Source organism: Colobus angolensis, unplaced genomic scaffold, assembly GCF_000951035.1.
Source record: "Colobus angolensis palliatus isolate OR3802 unplaced genomic scaffold, Cang.pa_1.0 Scaffold51, whole genome shotgun sequence".
Taxonomy (NCBI): domain Eukaryota; kingdom Metazoa; phylum Chordata; class Mammalia; order Primates; family Cercopithecidae; genus Colobus; species Colobus angolensis.
The window spans coordinates 5,543,448-5,559,479 of NW_012118599.1; positions in this window are offsets into that span (position 1 = coordinate 5,543,448).

Consider the following 16,032-nt stretch of genomic DNA (forward strand, 5'->3'; position numbering starts at 1 on the left):
AGTACTAGTAGGGGAGAGGAGTGTGGGTTGAAAAACTACCTATTGGCTACTATGCTCACTATCTGGGTGTTGGAATCCATTCTTCAAACCTCAGCATCACACGATATACCCATGTGACACACCTACACATGTACCACCTGTATCTAAAATAAAAGATGAAATTTACATAAGCAAATAAGTAAATAAATAAAACACTTGCACACAGAAAGTCTGAAAATTGGATGCCACACCAAGGACCTTCCTATGCACATATTTAATTTCAAGTTGTTTTCCTAAATAATTCTTTTCATCCGGGAGTGTTTCCAGCTAAGAAGAACTTAAACCATTGGGCAGAGTCACATCTGTGTATGTATAGTAAAAGTGATTGGGAGAGTCAGATTCTGTGGCTGACTTAGTTGTGTTTTTTTTTTTTTTTTTTTTTTTTTTTAGGCGGAGTCTCGCTCTGTCGCCCGGGCTGGAGTACTGTGGCCGGATCTCAGCTCACTGCAAGCTCCGCCTGCCGGGTTCACGCCATTCTCCTGCCTCAGCCTCCCGAGTAGCTGGGACTACAGGCGCCTGCCACCTCGCCCGGCTAGTTTTTTGTATTTTTTAGTAGAGACGGGGTTTCACTGTGTTAGCCAGGATGGTCTCGATCTCCTGACCTGGTGATCCGCCCGTCTCGGCCTCCCAAAGTGCTGGGATTACAGGCTTGAGCCACCGCGCCCGGCCTAGTTGTGTTTTAATAAAGTAAGAGTGGTTCATATCATCGGGCTGCCTTCTTTGTTCTTCATTCTTCATGAACAATTTTCCCTAAAATCCTTCCAAGATGGGGCCCTGTCAGCCATATTTGTGTAAGTTATCCTGACCCTGCACATAATTGATTAGCTGGGTTAATAGATTCTTCCTCTAGTAAAGTTCATCTTGGATCTAAGAAATTCTAGTTTAATCTGTACTGTTAGCATAAACTGAGGTAATATAAACTGAAAATATGTGAGCAGCTGTCTTTCTCTAGTGACTAGAGCACAGAGAGTGTTCATCTGCCAAGAAAGACAGATCAAGTGGATGTCGTATTAGTTAAGAATTGGACAGTCTGCATGAAACAGAAACCCAACTACTGTGGCTTACTTTTTAAAATTTTTCCATATGATAATAAATGCAGTGATAGGTAGTCCTGGGCTGATAAAACACCCACACCACTTTAAGTTTTCTGTTCCACTATTCTTGCCATGTAGCTCTCAACCTCTTGGTTACAAAATACTTATCTCCCAGCATGGTACCTATATTCTGGGCAGACAGGGAGAAAGGCTACACCTCCATTAACAGCTTCCCGAAGTAACCACCTACAGCTTCTACTTCTGCTTACATCTCATTAGCCTAGACAATGTCACTATGTCAATATCTAGTTGCAAAGGTATCTGGGCAACTAAAACTTTAAGCTAAACATATCTCTCTGAACAAAATTGAAGTTGTTCAGAGAATGGAAAAAAAAGGAAAGTAATGAAAAAAAAGGAGAGTATACTGAGAATAGACATTGTATGAGCAACCACCAGTGTAGAGTGGATACTAGTTAAAAAAAATAGACTTGGCATTGGGTAATCTAAAGAGAAGGGGAATAGGAGAGTGCCTGCCTGCTTCCACAAAGTTTTCTGTTTTCTTGTTTTCTGCTGCAGTCCCTTATCAAGCCTGGCTACCATTGTGTTCATAAACCATTAGTGTCCCTATAGAAAATCACCTTTTTGTACCTCGCTTACTCTAGATCAAGTTGCTTTATACTATTTGGGGGAAGAAAAGGTCTTATTAATTAAATGGTCCTATAAGTGGATAAGTAAGAAAGATTGGTCTACCAGTGAAGTTTTTTTTTTTAATAGCTTTTAAACATTCTTTTAGAGCAGTTTTAGGTTCATAACAGAATTGTGCAGAAAGTACATAGATTTCCCATATACCACCCATACCCACACATGCACAGCCTCCTCCACTATCGACTTCCTGCACCAGAGTGCTATTAGGTTGGTGCAAAAGTAATTGTGTTTTTTGTCATTGCTTTAATTTGTTACAACTGATGAACCTACATGGACACATAATAAACACTCAAAGTCCATAGTTTATGTTAAGGTTCACTCTTAGAATTGTACATTCTATAGTTTTGGGCAAATTTATAATGACATGCATCTACCATTATAGTATCATACAGAGTAGTTTCATTCTCCTAAACATCCTCTGTGTTCCACCAATTTATCCCTTTCTCCTCACAAACTCTGACAAACACTGATCTTTTGTACTGTCTCCACAGTTTTGCCTTTTCCAGAATGTCAAATAGTTGGAATTATATTGTATGCAGACTTTACAGACTGGCCTCTTTCACTTAGTAATATGGATTTAAGGTTCCTTCGTGTCCTGATAGCTTTTTCCTATTTAGGGTTGAATAATACTCGATTGACTGAATGTACCACAGTTTATTTAGCCACTTACCTACTGAAGGATATTTTGATTTCTTTGAAGTATCCGCAATCATGAATAAAGCTGCTATAAACATTTGTGTGCAGGTTTTTGTGTAGGCACACATTTTTATCTCATTTGGGTAATTTCTAAGGAGTGCAATTTCTAGATTATAGCCTCATTTCTACATGTCAAATTTTAAACAGAAGTTTTGTAAGTGTACACACACTGCACCTATGTGTGTACACTTATACATTTTATAATCTACTGCACATGTGTGTACACTTGTACATTTTATAGTCTATGGGCAGTGTATGAACTATTGTACACAATTATCACAAATAAACCAATCTAATTGATTTAGATTTTATCATTACACAGACTATTACCTGATTTAAGCTGCATGTTGCATTGCCTTTTCTGTATATTCATCGAACTAAATAATTGATTTCAGCACACATCTGTAATTGCTTGAGTCATACAAGAGGTTGTACTGGAATAATGGCTAAAAATAATAATTTTCTTTCTGAAATAAGTAGAAGGTCAATATGTGCATCTAGCTCAAAATAAATAAAACAGTTTTTAACTTGTAGAATTATGGAAATGTAAGTGGAAAATAGTGTCTCCTTTTCCCCGTTTTTGTCTCTGGATATCTTAATTGTGATTCTTCCCCAATTTTAGTTATTCATTCATGAGCTGTCTCTCTAGGAAAAGACTAAGATCTACTCATTGCTTTTTTTGTTGTTTAAATGATTCTGCCCATTTTCTAGTTTCTATCTTGGCAACCTGTTGTTCCAGGTATAAAATCACCAAGAGTCTTAATTAGTAAGCCATCAAATATTTATATGTACCTTGGTTAGAGTATTGCTTAAAGAATATTTGTTGAGCCTGTAATTCCAACACTTTGGGAGGCCAAAGTGGGAGGATCACTTGAGGTCAGGAGTTCAAGACGAGCCTGGCTAACATGGTGAAACTCTGTCTCTACTAAGAATACAAAAATTAGCCAGGCATGGTGGCATGTGCCTGTAATCCCAACTACACGGGAGGCTGAGAAGGAGAATCGCTGGAACCCGGGAGGGGGAGGTTGCAGTGGGCTGAGATCATGCCACTGCACTCCAGCCTGTGCAACAGAGCAAGACTCTATCTCAAAAAATGGAGAAACAAAAACAGAAACAAACAAAAAAATAAAGAATATATGTTGAATTGACTCATTCATTTAACAAATATTTGTGGAGTACCTCTTCTCTGCCTGTTACTTTCTAGGTACTCAGGAATTTAGAGATGAAGGAGGCAGACAGAATCTCTAACTCCCTTAGGGTCCACACAAAGTAGATGGCTAGATGCACCATCCATCAGAAGGATTTCTCTCCATTGCCTTCAGTTAAGGCCATGATAGGGGTGGCTACAGTACAATGCAGTCCATTTTCATTTGGTACCCATATAGCAAGCCAAACCATCCATGAGCTAATATTGGCTTTTTCTCTCCTGTTGGCTTGTCATATTGGAACACACCCCATTCAGCAGTGAACTGAGGGGAAAGGTATGACATAATGGTGATAGATAATAGGAGAGTTCTGGGCTGTCTCCTGTGTGGCTCACTTATGCCCTTTGGTTCTACTAGATATTTGATCCTAGATGTACTGTTCACATTAATGCTGATTGCCACTGGGCCTAAGCAACTATATGACTTTTTGTTTCTGACAGACTCTAGCTCATAGTGGGCAATTCTGGATGCACGGTCACTTGGTATTGCTTAAGTCATGTGCTCTTCCTTAATCAGGGCCCAGCAGCACACCAGGAGCTAATTTTCCACAGGTGTATAATTATCTAATATAGATTGCATTATCTTGTTTTAGAACCCTAGAGACTTACATTGTGATTCCATTAAGGCTTGCTATAAACTTTACATGGCATCTTTCCCACCATAGGTGTTTCCAAGATTATAGGGCCTGCTGGGTCATGTGATCCATGCAACAGCCATTTTTGCTCAGTGTCCCACTCAAACTATGTCCCCAGTTTATACGCTAAGAAGCTGAGAAGGATTCCCAGGTGGGGAGCATGCTGCCTCCAAAACCCTGCCAGGCATTCTGCTTAGCTTTCATGATGAGAAGTGTGAAATACAATAATTTGTGCTTCATTTCAGATGAGATGTTTCTGTGTATTCCATCCCTAAACGTTTTGCTGATATGATGGATCTCTGAATCCTCAGGCTTTATTCCCTACTCTCTAGACTACATAAGTAGTGCTTCACATGACACTTCCTGCTCAGATAGTCCAATGAGCATGATGTCACTAATGAGTGGACCAGTGTGATGTGCTGTATGATGTCAAGGCAATCTAAGTCTGATTGTGATAACTGTGTGACCATGTGGCCTCTATCATTTAAGGGCCAATCATCCCATTATTACCCTCAGCCCATTTCTACCATGACATATCTCATCTCCTACTGTAAGCCTCGCAGTGATCTTGGTGCCCATCTCCTCAGCAAATTCTCTGACATTTTGTAATTGAAGTATTTCCCAGACCCTCCTGTGTGGTAATAGCCATCTAATGAGTTACCCGGCCTTACATAGTATATGTACTCTAGCATGCTTACTTCTCTATGCCTTTTAATTCATTCTTCCACTATCATCCATGGAAATTATGGCATTTAAGCTTCACTATGTATTTACCATAGCTTTAGTCTTCCCCAAGCTTTTACAAGCCATCCTAGGAATTCATTGGCACCATTTCCCAGATTCCTTGCCTGAATGCTGAATCCTATGTCATGGGAGAATGTTCTCATATTGAAAAACTCCCCCTTTCCCAAGTTCATGTTCTGCCAGCCTCAATCCAGTGTTCTTAGGGTCCAGTCTCATATGAACTCTCCAAGGTCCTGCTAAAGTTGATGGATAAGTACTAAAGTTTCTTTGCAATATGATTCTTTAATTCCCTCAGCAGGCCCAACATTGCCCCAGCTGAGTTAGAATGTGACAAACTTAATCACTGGCTTAGGAGCCGTGAGGTTACATCACAAGTGGGGCCCTTTTTGTTTTGAAAGATATAGTTCTCTGTGTTATCTTCAAGCAAGAGTGGAGTACTAGTTTCTAACAGGGAGGATTAGGCCAATCTCACCAATACAGAGGGTTTTTAGGGCACTGATTCCCAGCTGGGGTGGTTTTGGTCCCATGGGCACACTTGACAATGGCTGCAGACACTTTTGATCTTCATAAATGGAGCAGATGGGCTACTGCTACCCGCATCTAGTAGAGTCCAGGGATGCTGGTGTGTAGTCACTCTACAATGCACAGGACAGCCCTCAACAACAAAGAACTATCCAGCTTCAAGTGCCAACAGTGCAGAAGTTGAGAAATTCTGGTTTAGGGGATTTGGGAATTTGTAATTTTCAAGTACATCATGCCAGATGTCCCTATCAATTATCGCAGTATTCTACTTCTTCCCAATCAAGTGTCTGACCTTGGCATAGCAGACATGCTCAGGTTCTCTGGAGTTCTGCTACTCTTATGATTAAACCCTTGTCTGGTCCTCAGCTCATTCTATCTTTCAACTGTAAGAGATGGATATCTCGTTATATGTTGCAAGGGGATCTTCTGGCTTTCACATTTAGCTTTTAAATTCCAATTAATCACTCTCAGCTTTCCATCATTTGTTTTCTAAAGAATCAAATATCCACAGTAAAACCTATTTCAGTTCATTGTTCCCCTAATTACTATTTTCTCTATATTTCTCAAACACCTGATGCATTACACCCACTAGTGCATTTCCTTCAACCAGCATGCCATCATGATTCCCCGCTGGTGAAAGCTTTAACAATCACCCTGCTGCCTTTTTCCAGGTTATTCCTGCTCTACCTTCCACCATTGATGAGTCACTTGATGCTTGTTGGCTGACAGGTGAGGCAGCTTCAGAATCTCATGTTAGCATCTGCTTTCTCAGACTCCTGGTACCAACAGCTTCCCCCATCAGAGAAGGAAAATAACTCTGATGGAGATTTGTATACAGGAGGGTTATTAGGAAGTGCCGGGGTGTGTGATAAACATCTATAAAAGAAGGGAAAACAACACAGGCAGCGGAGGAAAAATCAAGTATAATACAGGCATAACATTCAGTCTCAGAAAACGTATGGGCACTCTGAAGCTCAGGTGGCCCTGCAGAGTTGGTCAAATTTAGATAAGGAGAGACTCGTCCTTTGTTCTGCATTAGCCCATCATTGATCCGGGCTCCATCCTGGAAGGGATATAACTTTGAGTCAGGCAGCTCTCTTCAGAAGAAGGTAATTCCTGGAAAGCTCAGAAAACAGTGGATGGAATGTGAGTAGTGTTTTCTACAGGTGAGAAACAGTCCCTTCAATTTAGAAAGGAGATCTGGGCAGCACAGCACAGTATCTAATACAGCAGATAACCCCCTCTAGCTGCATTCAGTGGCGTTACTGGGTATCCATTCTCTGCAGCTGCTGGTGGTAAGACCAGCGAAAGGGAGACTGGGGCATTTTAAGAAGATTTCCTCCTTCACATCTGGAGCAAGTAGAGCACCTCGTCTATCTTGTAGCAAAATAATGTGGCAGGCTATGGGGTGGTGGTAATTTCACCTGGACAGGAAGATAAGAACTGACTCAGCACTTTGGCAGAGCTGAGAAGAAATAATTGTTAATGGATATATAATGAGGAAATCATAATTTTCTTAACAGCTCTTGCTAGCATTTTTCTTGTAATGGGAACTATCTTTGTTTAGAAACCTGTTTTGATAATCTACTTAGGGCAGAGTGTGGGACTCCAAGCTTGGGTAAATTCACAGAAGACTAAACAACAAGGAAGGGTCACTAGTCTCTAAAGCACTAACATGTTCTATATGAGCTTAAAATAAATAAATAAATAAATAAAAATGTTTTGTTTCTGAGAAGAAGAATTGAAAAGAGAACTATAGTTAATTAGGATACTTCTACTTCTTAGTAACAAGAACCTGATTCAGATAGGCTTAAATAGCAAAACATTTAACAAATTAAATAGTCAAACATTATGTTCTCAGAAATGCAGAGGTGATATGGCTGCCAGTGTTGGTGAAGGCAGAGGCTCACAGCATGAAGAACCCAGGTTCTTTACATCTTTTCACCCTGCTACTTGCATCTGTGGCTTGTTCTTGGTGGCAAGCCAGCTCCTGGTGATGGTGATGGCTGGGTCTTGTCTTGGACAAGTGAGAGAAGGAACAGTCCTCCTTCCAACCTGGAGTGCATTGTGCTAAGGCACAGAAAGACGAGTGCTGAATTTTAATGTAAAAACTAAATGGCGGTAGTGCAGAACAGCAAGTACACACGCACACATGCATGTGCATGCACACAAACCAAACCAAACCAAACAAACAAACAAAAATAACTAAGATCCCTAATAAGTCACAGAACCCTTTATGAGGTTTTTTGACTTCCATAAGGCAAAAGAATAAAGTTTGAGCCAAATTTACCTGGATCTCAAAGGGCAAAACAAATGAACAAAAACCCTCTGGCTGACATCTAAATTACAAATAGTACATGCTAGGAGGATTACACAGGAGAAGGCTATGTGAGGATACTAAAAAGGCTTCCAGAAATTTTTAATCTGATTTGGAGAGAAAAGTCTTGTACTCCTAAAAACCCACAGCACCTTATACAAATTTCTGCCAAATGAGTGATACAGGTTAAAATAATTCAGAAGAATAAGACTTCCTGTATCACCCAATGATTCCATTTTCAGTTTAAAAATCTGTTACTTGACAGTTATTTAATATCTGCTTTACCAAACATTTCTTGTGCTGAAGATAGTTATTGTCCCCAGATTATACACAAGGAAATTGATGTCTGAAAGTCTCTAAGGACCCTGCTGGTTTTGTTTCTAGTTTGCTTTGTCTTTCCCAAGATCTTGGGAAAAAGTATTATTCATTCTTGTATGTCCCCTATCTCTTTCAATATTTTCCATTTGATATTTACTGATATTTGAGCAACTGCAGAGTGTTTGAGAACTTCTTTTGCTTGCCAAGCATTTTCTATTAGCTAAATAATATGTTTCACATACAGTTTTATATACTGTTGATGTTGTGACAAATAAAATGTAAATTCAGTTAAATCACTACTTCATTAATAAAACTTTAGTTTTCAAGATTGTTTTCTCAATTAATATGCACTTATTAATTCAAAATAAGTTTTGACAATTAAACTATGTCTTCAATCTTTAGAAGATTGGAAAAATAGAGAACCTATCTTATATTACAAGTGCTAAGATTTTTAAAGGGGAAAACATGTATTGTGCTTGTAATAATAAGGTCATATTTAAAAAATTTGTTAAACAGATAGCACCTCGTGTCTTAAACACATTAATCCACACAGTCACACATCCATGAATGAGATGGCTACATTATTTCAATTTTATGCTCGAAATAAAGGTAATTTTATTATGATTATCTTTAAGACATCAGATAAGGCACTGAGCTTATGTTTCTGAATCCTGCAGAAAACTCTATATGTGTGTGTATCCATGTGTGTGTATACTAATAAAGTGGAAATGCCAATAAGGCATATTGAAGATATGTCAGATGAAGAGAAGTCACTGACATAAAAGTATTGTCACTATGCTTGATATCTCTCTCAGCTTTCTGCTCCTTTTGATGGGATGAAAATTAGTCTGGGATGTAGATGAAAGAGTATTAATAATATTTTCTCTGTTTTTAATGACAATGCTGAAGTCTTAATTAAGAACGGTGTATAAGGAGATCATGAAGAGATTTCAAAGTCTCTTTTCCTGTAGACTTCAAAACACATGTATGTTATTGTAATTCCCCAAGAAGGCATCATTTTTCCATAACAAAATCAGCCATATCATGCCATTTTTCCTACTCATGATAGATTAGTATTTCGTAAGCAGCATTGAAATTTGTCTTAAAAATTTCTTCGTCACATTTCTACCTACCATAGTGTCAGGTATTAAATAGGTACTAATATTTTTTAATAAATTAAAACTCATTTTTTAAATTTACAGATGTACAGATAAATTTTCAATTTCCAAATACCTCTGTAACATAATGAGAGCACATTTTCCAATTTGCAATTTAACAAATTGTAAGAAACCTTCAACCAATTAATGGGGATATATATATATATATATATATATATACACACACACACACACACACACACACACACACACACACATATGGGAAAGCCTCCAGATTGGTATGAAAATGATTGAGTTATTAAATTAGTGTATCAGTCAGCACTTTTATTTCCTTAGATTTTCCTTCATATTGTCTGGAGTTATTTCAGCTGATTTAATTTATTGACTTGAAATTTTTGAGGTGGAAATTAAAAGAAAGCAAATAAAAGGACTCTCTACCTCAGCACCTAAAAATGATGCAATCCTGTATTTTCTTTCCTTCCATGTCTATAACCATACCTCTTTCTATCCAGATATGTTTCTGGGCACCCTTACTTCAGTTCTGAACATTAATAAACGCCTGCTACAGGTAATTTGGTGTGGATTTTAGAGTCAGAGAGCTAAATAGGACCAGCTGCTTTCAGAATCTCACTCTTATATGAATGCATAAGGGCATAAGCATACATATTTAAAATCATGATCCTATTTGTCATTATGGTGTAGGCCAATGGTTTCCAAAAGGGACTTTTGCCATGCAGGGGACATCTTGCAGTATCTGGGGATATTTCGGCTGTCACAACTTGGGGATGGGGCTATGGTGTGCTAATGGTATCTATTAGATAGAAGCCAGGGAGGCAGCTAAACATCCTACAATGCGCAGGAAAGATCTCACAAAGAAACATCCAGCCCTAAAGGTCAATAGTAAAGAAGGTCAGAAATTCCAGGGAAGGGGGAAGAATATGGGCTCTGCTTGAAGCCTTGGATTAGAATTCAGATCTGTTCACCATAGAATAAATGGCATCATTGAGCCCATCTTCTTGTGGAACCCATGATAAGCCCATTCCCAAATGGAGAAAACTATGCCTAATTTAAAAGGTTCTTAGATAAGGGCTATAGGATAAACATGTGGATATCCTAAAATTTCCTGGCTGTTAACCGCCTGCTCTAAAAGGAGCTCCAGTCCTATGTAAAATTAAGGACATACTTTCTGTATTTTCTAATTTTTCTCAGTAATAAAGGTGACATACCTGACCACTTTGCTTCAAGACTACATTATTTCCAAAGGAATTCCTTGGTGTTCCTTATAAATCAGTTTACCAGAAATTCACAAATTAACCTTAGCCCCAGTAATAGATGTATCTTAGACTCAATTTGAAATTTCACTATATGTGAACAATTTCTAAAAGTGTAAAATATATTATACATAAGTTATCAATAACTTTTTATATCACCTATGAAATAATAATGTAGACCTATACATCCACAGCTCAGCTTAAGGAATAAAAGTCATCTATTGCCTTGTGTGTCCCATCACAACTGCCTGTCCTCCCTAATCAACCATGATTCCTTGCCTTCTGCTGGTAATGACAATCTTGACTTGTGCTAATCTTTTACATGGCTTTAAGTTGCATTTTTACTATAATTGTATGTATTCTCTGATAATATATTTTTTAGTTCTGCCTATTTTTGATCTTTATATCAACATTATACAGACTACATTTTTGTGTGAGTTGCATTTTTCTCACAGAAATTATATTTTTGTGGTTTTTCCATGTAGAAATGGGTAGTTGACTTTATTCATTTGCACTAATATTTCATTTTATGAATAAGCATTCATCTTTTTTGCAATTACATTTGTGAATAAATACACCACAAGCAATTTACTCATTCTATATTGACAATTAATCCTTGTTAAGGCATTGACAGGTTTTTGTTTGTTTTCTAATTTAAAATATAGTTTACTTTGATTTTAATTCATACTTCCTTTATAACTAATGAAGTTGAATATCTTTTTACATGTTTATTGTTCAGTTATGTTTTCTTTTTGGTGAAACACCTGTTAGTGGCTACTATGCACTTTTCTCTTACTGATATGAAGGAATTCTTCCTGTAGTCTGGATACTAATCCTTTTGTTATGCATATTGCAAGTATTTTATTGTCTCTTCAGTCTCTTCATGGAATCTTTTGTTAAACTGTAGATCTCAAATTTAATGAAATAATTTATCAATCTTTTTTAAAAGTAGCTTCTTTATGAACCCCTTTACTATCCCAGTTCTTAAAAGTATTTCTTACGTAATTTTGAAAACACTTCTAAGTCTTATCTTTTACATTTTAGTCTTTAATCCACCTGGAATTGATTTTTGTGAAAATTCCAGGAATTTTATTCTTTTCCAATGAGAATAATTGTTTTTTTCCCCTACACCTTGTGTTAAGTTGTGTATCCTTTACCCACTGATGTGTTACAGCAGCTTTGTCATATGACGAGATCCCACATATGCATCAACCTGTTTTGTGAAGCAACTTCTGGTCTTTTCGTTCCTTTGTTGTGGGCCTATGCATAGCTTTCTAATTTGTTCTCTCTAATTTTTAGTGTATGATATACACCCCTCATGCCACACATTTGTTTCTTTTGTTCTTTTTCAGAAGTATTTAGTTATTCTTAATGCTTTTCTCTTCCCCTTAAATTTTAGAAGCATCGAGTCAGTTCTCAATTTTAAGAACTTTGGAATTTTGGCTGAAATTGCAATAAATTTATATATCAATTTGGGAAAATTTGACCTTATGATATTGAGACTTTACAAACAGAATGTGTGTCTCCATTTATTTAGATTTCAAAAATGTTTTACAATAAAATTTATAATATTCTCCATATAAGTCTTACATACATTTCAATGACTTATTCCTAGACATGTTATTTTTAGAATACTGTTATAAGTGGTTCAATTTAAATTTTCTAACTGTTACTGATCTAGGGCAATGTAATTACGATGTGACATTTTAAATTTTGTATATGTGGAAAATCAATGGATATTGTGTAATCTCTTGATTATAACGAAAATAATCAGCTCTTGCCTTGTTAAAATTTTATATATTATCTACCTTAAAACAATGTTGAGTTAATGTGTTCTGTCTTATTACACAGGTGGTATTTCTTAGGCTGAACATGCTTCAAATAATAGGTACTCTAACTTTTATGTTATCCAGAATATGTTTCACCAATGCGACCCTGCACAGAAAACTTTCTTTTCATTTTGTGGGGGTGACATCCCTACTTGGAACACAATTCTCATATAGATGTCTTATTGTAGTGATATATAGGAACTAGTATTGATATATTTAAACAACTGGTTAATTGACTCATTGGGGTCACGTATAGTTTTATTATAAACGAGGTAACAATTTGCTTGCCATGTCTCATCTAATAACAATTAAAGCCGCTTCTTAAGAAAGAGTGTACGGCCGGGCACGGTGGCTCAAGCCTGTAATCCCAGCACTTTGGGAGGCCGAGACGGGCGGATCACGAGGTCAGGAGATCGAGACCATCCTGGCTAACATGGTGAAACCCCGTCTCTACTAAAAAAAAATACAAAAAACTAGCCGGACGAGGTGGTGGGCGCCTGTGGTCCCAGCTACTCGGGAGGCTGAGGCAGGAGAATGGGTAAACCTGGGAGGCGGAGCTTGCAGTGAGCTGAGATCCGGCCACTGCACTCCAGCCTGGGCGACAGAGCAAGACTCCGTCTCAAAAAAACAAACAAAAAAAAAAAAAAAAGAAAAAGAAAGAGTGTACTTGAATTTCACAAGAAATTGTGACTTTTCTGGTTTGGCATTTTATTATAGGGAATGAGTCCAGATCAAGAAAGAACATGGTATTTCTTTAAAATGTTAAGCTCTTCCTTAACCTAAAATTTTACTTCCTTAAGAGATAATTTTTAAAAAGATTCTATTAGTAAGTTTTCTTTAAAATGCCAGGTGTTCTGTCTTAATTTACCGCTTCCACTTTCACTTTTCATCTCTCTAGCTAAGGGAAACAGCTAAGGAACCTCTTCGTTGTCTCAACAAGTACAGTTTGAGAAACAATATTTGGGGGGAAGCTCCGATAGTTTAAAGTCACAGGATATGGCCAACTATCTTCTATTACTTATGGACAGGCAACGACAACTACAAAAATCAAATAACCAATAACGAATTATCTTCCTGGAGTTGCAGGCATTTAACTTGCATTTGGGTCCCAAAGCCTTCCTTTAGTTAATTCTGTTTTTATTGGCCAAGTCTTCTTTCATTATTTTTATAAAAACTAATCGATGTAAGCCCTAGTCTAGACAGCAAAATCAGCAAGATTCCCTTCTATGCACCTCTGTCTCACATCCACGGGGCTGCTGCTGTGTATTTCTAAAGGATACATATTACAACTTCCCATTAAGTTTATTAGAAATAGGAGTAAGGATTAATGAAAGATCCTACAGTTATTGCGTTTTTACACCATATTTACTTGCATTTATTATGATTTCTTGTTACTATTTTTGTTTCTTGTTTCAAGCTTTATCCATGCAGAATTTGTAGTCCAGTTGTAAACGAGGGGACTGATGATAGTTACATAATGACACATAAACCATATTCTGTAACCCATCAAAAGAAGGAAAAGTGCATTAATATTCTTTTCTCTATCACCTAATTAAGGCTCTGTTAATACTGTCTTTGATCTCTGAAAACTTAATCCAGCAAAGGTAAAGGAACTTCAATATGTTTTCCTCCTTGCCACCATTCTGTGTTTTATATCCCATTTCACCAGGCAGAGCAGGGGAGAGGGGAAGTGTTACTTATGTTATTTCTCCCAGGCCAGATGAAATAAACCTGGCAGGAGCAGATGTTAAATTGTAGCCTATGAAAAGTTAACACCATCTTCTGTAATTGAAACCTTGGGGAGGAATACTTGAGACAATTGCCAATGGACACAAAATACCAATACAAGAGCTTATTCTCAGGGTCAATTTTGGCACCCTCTGATACATGAATTCAAAGTAACCAATAGATGGGCCATGGAGCGGGGCAAGAAGTGATTGGCTCTAATGAACAGAAGACCTCAAAAGGTACTTCAGTTTCAGCTCTAGTATCCTGGAAACCCATAACCAGCCTTTCCAATGAAGCTGCCCCAGGTATTTCAGGTAAGGGGGATCTCCTGTCAACTCACATCTCCTATATCAGTGGACTTCCTTCCCCCATATTCATGAAATTTCTTGGGTGTTTTCTTCTTTCATGTGTTTACTTACGTGATAAACACTCAGGGTACCCATTCAGACCAAAGCTGCTGAAAATACCGTGGTCCTTAACCCTTTTTGGTGACTGTTTTTCGTCTTATTGTCACTCTATTAGCATTCAGTCCTTCTAGACTATTATTAAATTTCTCATGGTGATATGTGTTGGGTTTGTTGTCTATAACCTTTTTACTTGGCTGAACAAAGAATGCTCACTGCACATAAATCAAAGTTCTATGTGTGTGTTGCTTATGTGTTTGGGTTGTGTGTGTATATATGTGTGTATGTGTATATATATGTGTGTGTGTATGTGTGTATATATATATACACATACACATATATATCCCACTTATTTTGTAAAAGTAAAAAAGTTATTAGGATTCAGGGCTGTAAAACTTGGGTTAGAATTACTGCTCCACCTCTTCCTAGCTAAGTAATCTTGGGCAAACTTCTTAATTTCTTTATGAATCAGTTTTTGCATCTGTAAAATAAGACTCATTATCACCCCTACCTCCTAGTTTTATTTTAACTGAATGTGCTAATACATGAAAAACTCCTAGAGTAGTGTCTGGCTCACAGTAAGACTTAAAAACAATTAGTTACTTTTAATAATCATTTTAATTGACCTACATAATAGTATAGGCATAATATAATAATAATCCAGTATCATTTTAATAATGATGCAGGATATAGTGATTGCTATGACTTCAGCATCTCTCATTTAACTGTGTCACAGAGAGAAGCTGAGAGCAAGCTCAACAGGTTTTTGTTTGGTTTTCAACCCATTGTGTTGAGAAAGACAGTCTTTCTTAAGTGGTAAGGCAGAGTCTAGTTTACTTTGAATACATAAGTGAACAAAATAGCAGAAAGAAGTACAGACAAAATCTAGGCACAGGGTTATTCTGAACATGCCTCCTATGTATTGGCAATGTGTTTCAATAAAAAGTGTGATGGTGGACACTCTCTAGAGCTGATATGTCTGAAAAACAACAACTATGCAGAACTTTTCCTGGAAAAGTAGTTGCTCCCAGCAATTCTGGTACTGTGAATGACAATTATGTTCAGAAGTTTTGCAAACTATATCTCAAGTCCTAAAAGGAAGCAGAATAAAGATTAGCAGGAGGTGAAACTAGATGTACCCTGGGAGCTGCAGAAGGAGAAGAGCTTGCTATGATCATGTTCACCCATTCTGGTGCAGCAAAAATGGCATCATCATCATGGGAGAGAGAGGAAAAACTCAAAAACTGCTTCTCTATTTGGGTTTTAAAATTTTCTTCAGGTGTGTTTTGCTATTAACTAAAATCTCTTGACTCCCCTGCCACCCTACTCCTTTCCACCACATTCTCATTCTTACCAACTCCATTTTCTTTGGTACTCTTCAGTTCTTTTTTTTTTTATTATTTTTTTATTTTTTTATTATACTTTAAGTTCTAGGGTACATGTGCATAACGTGCAGGTTTGTTACATA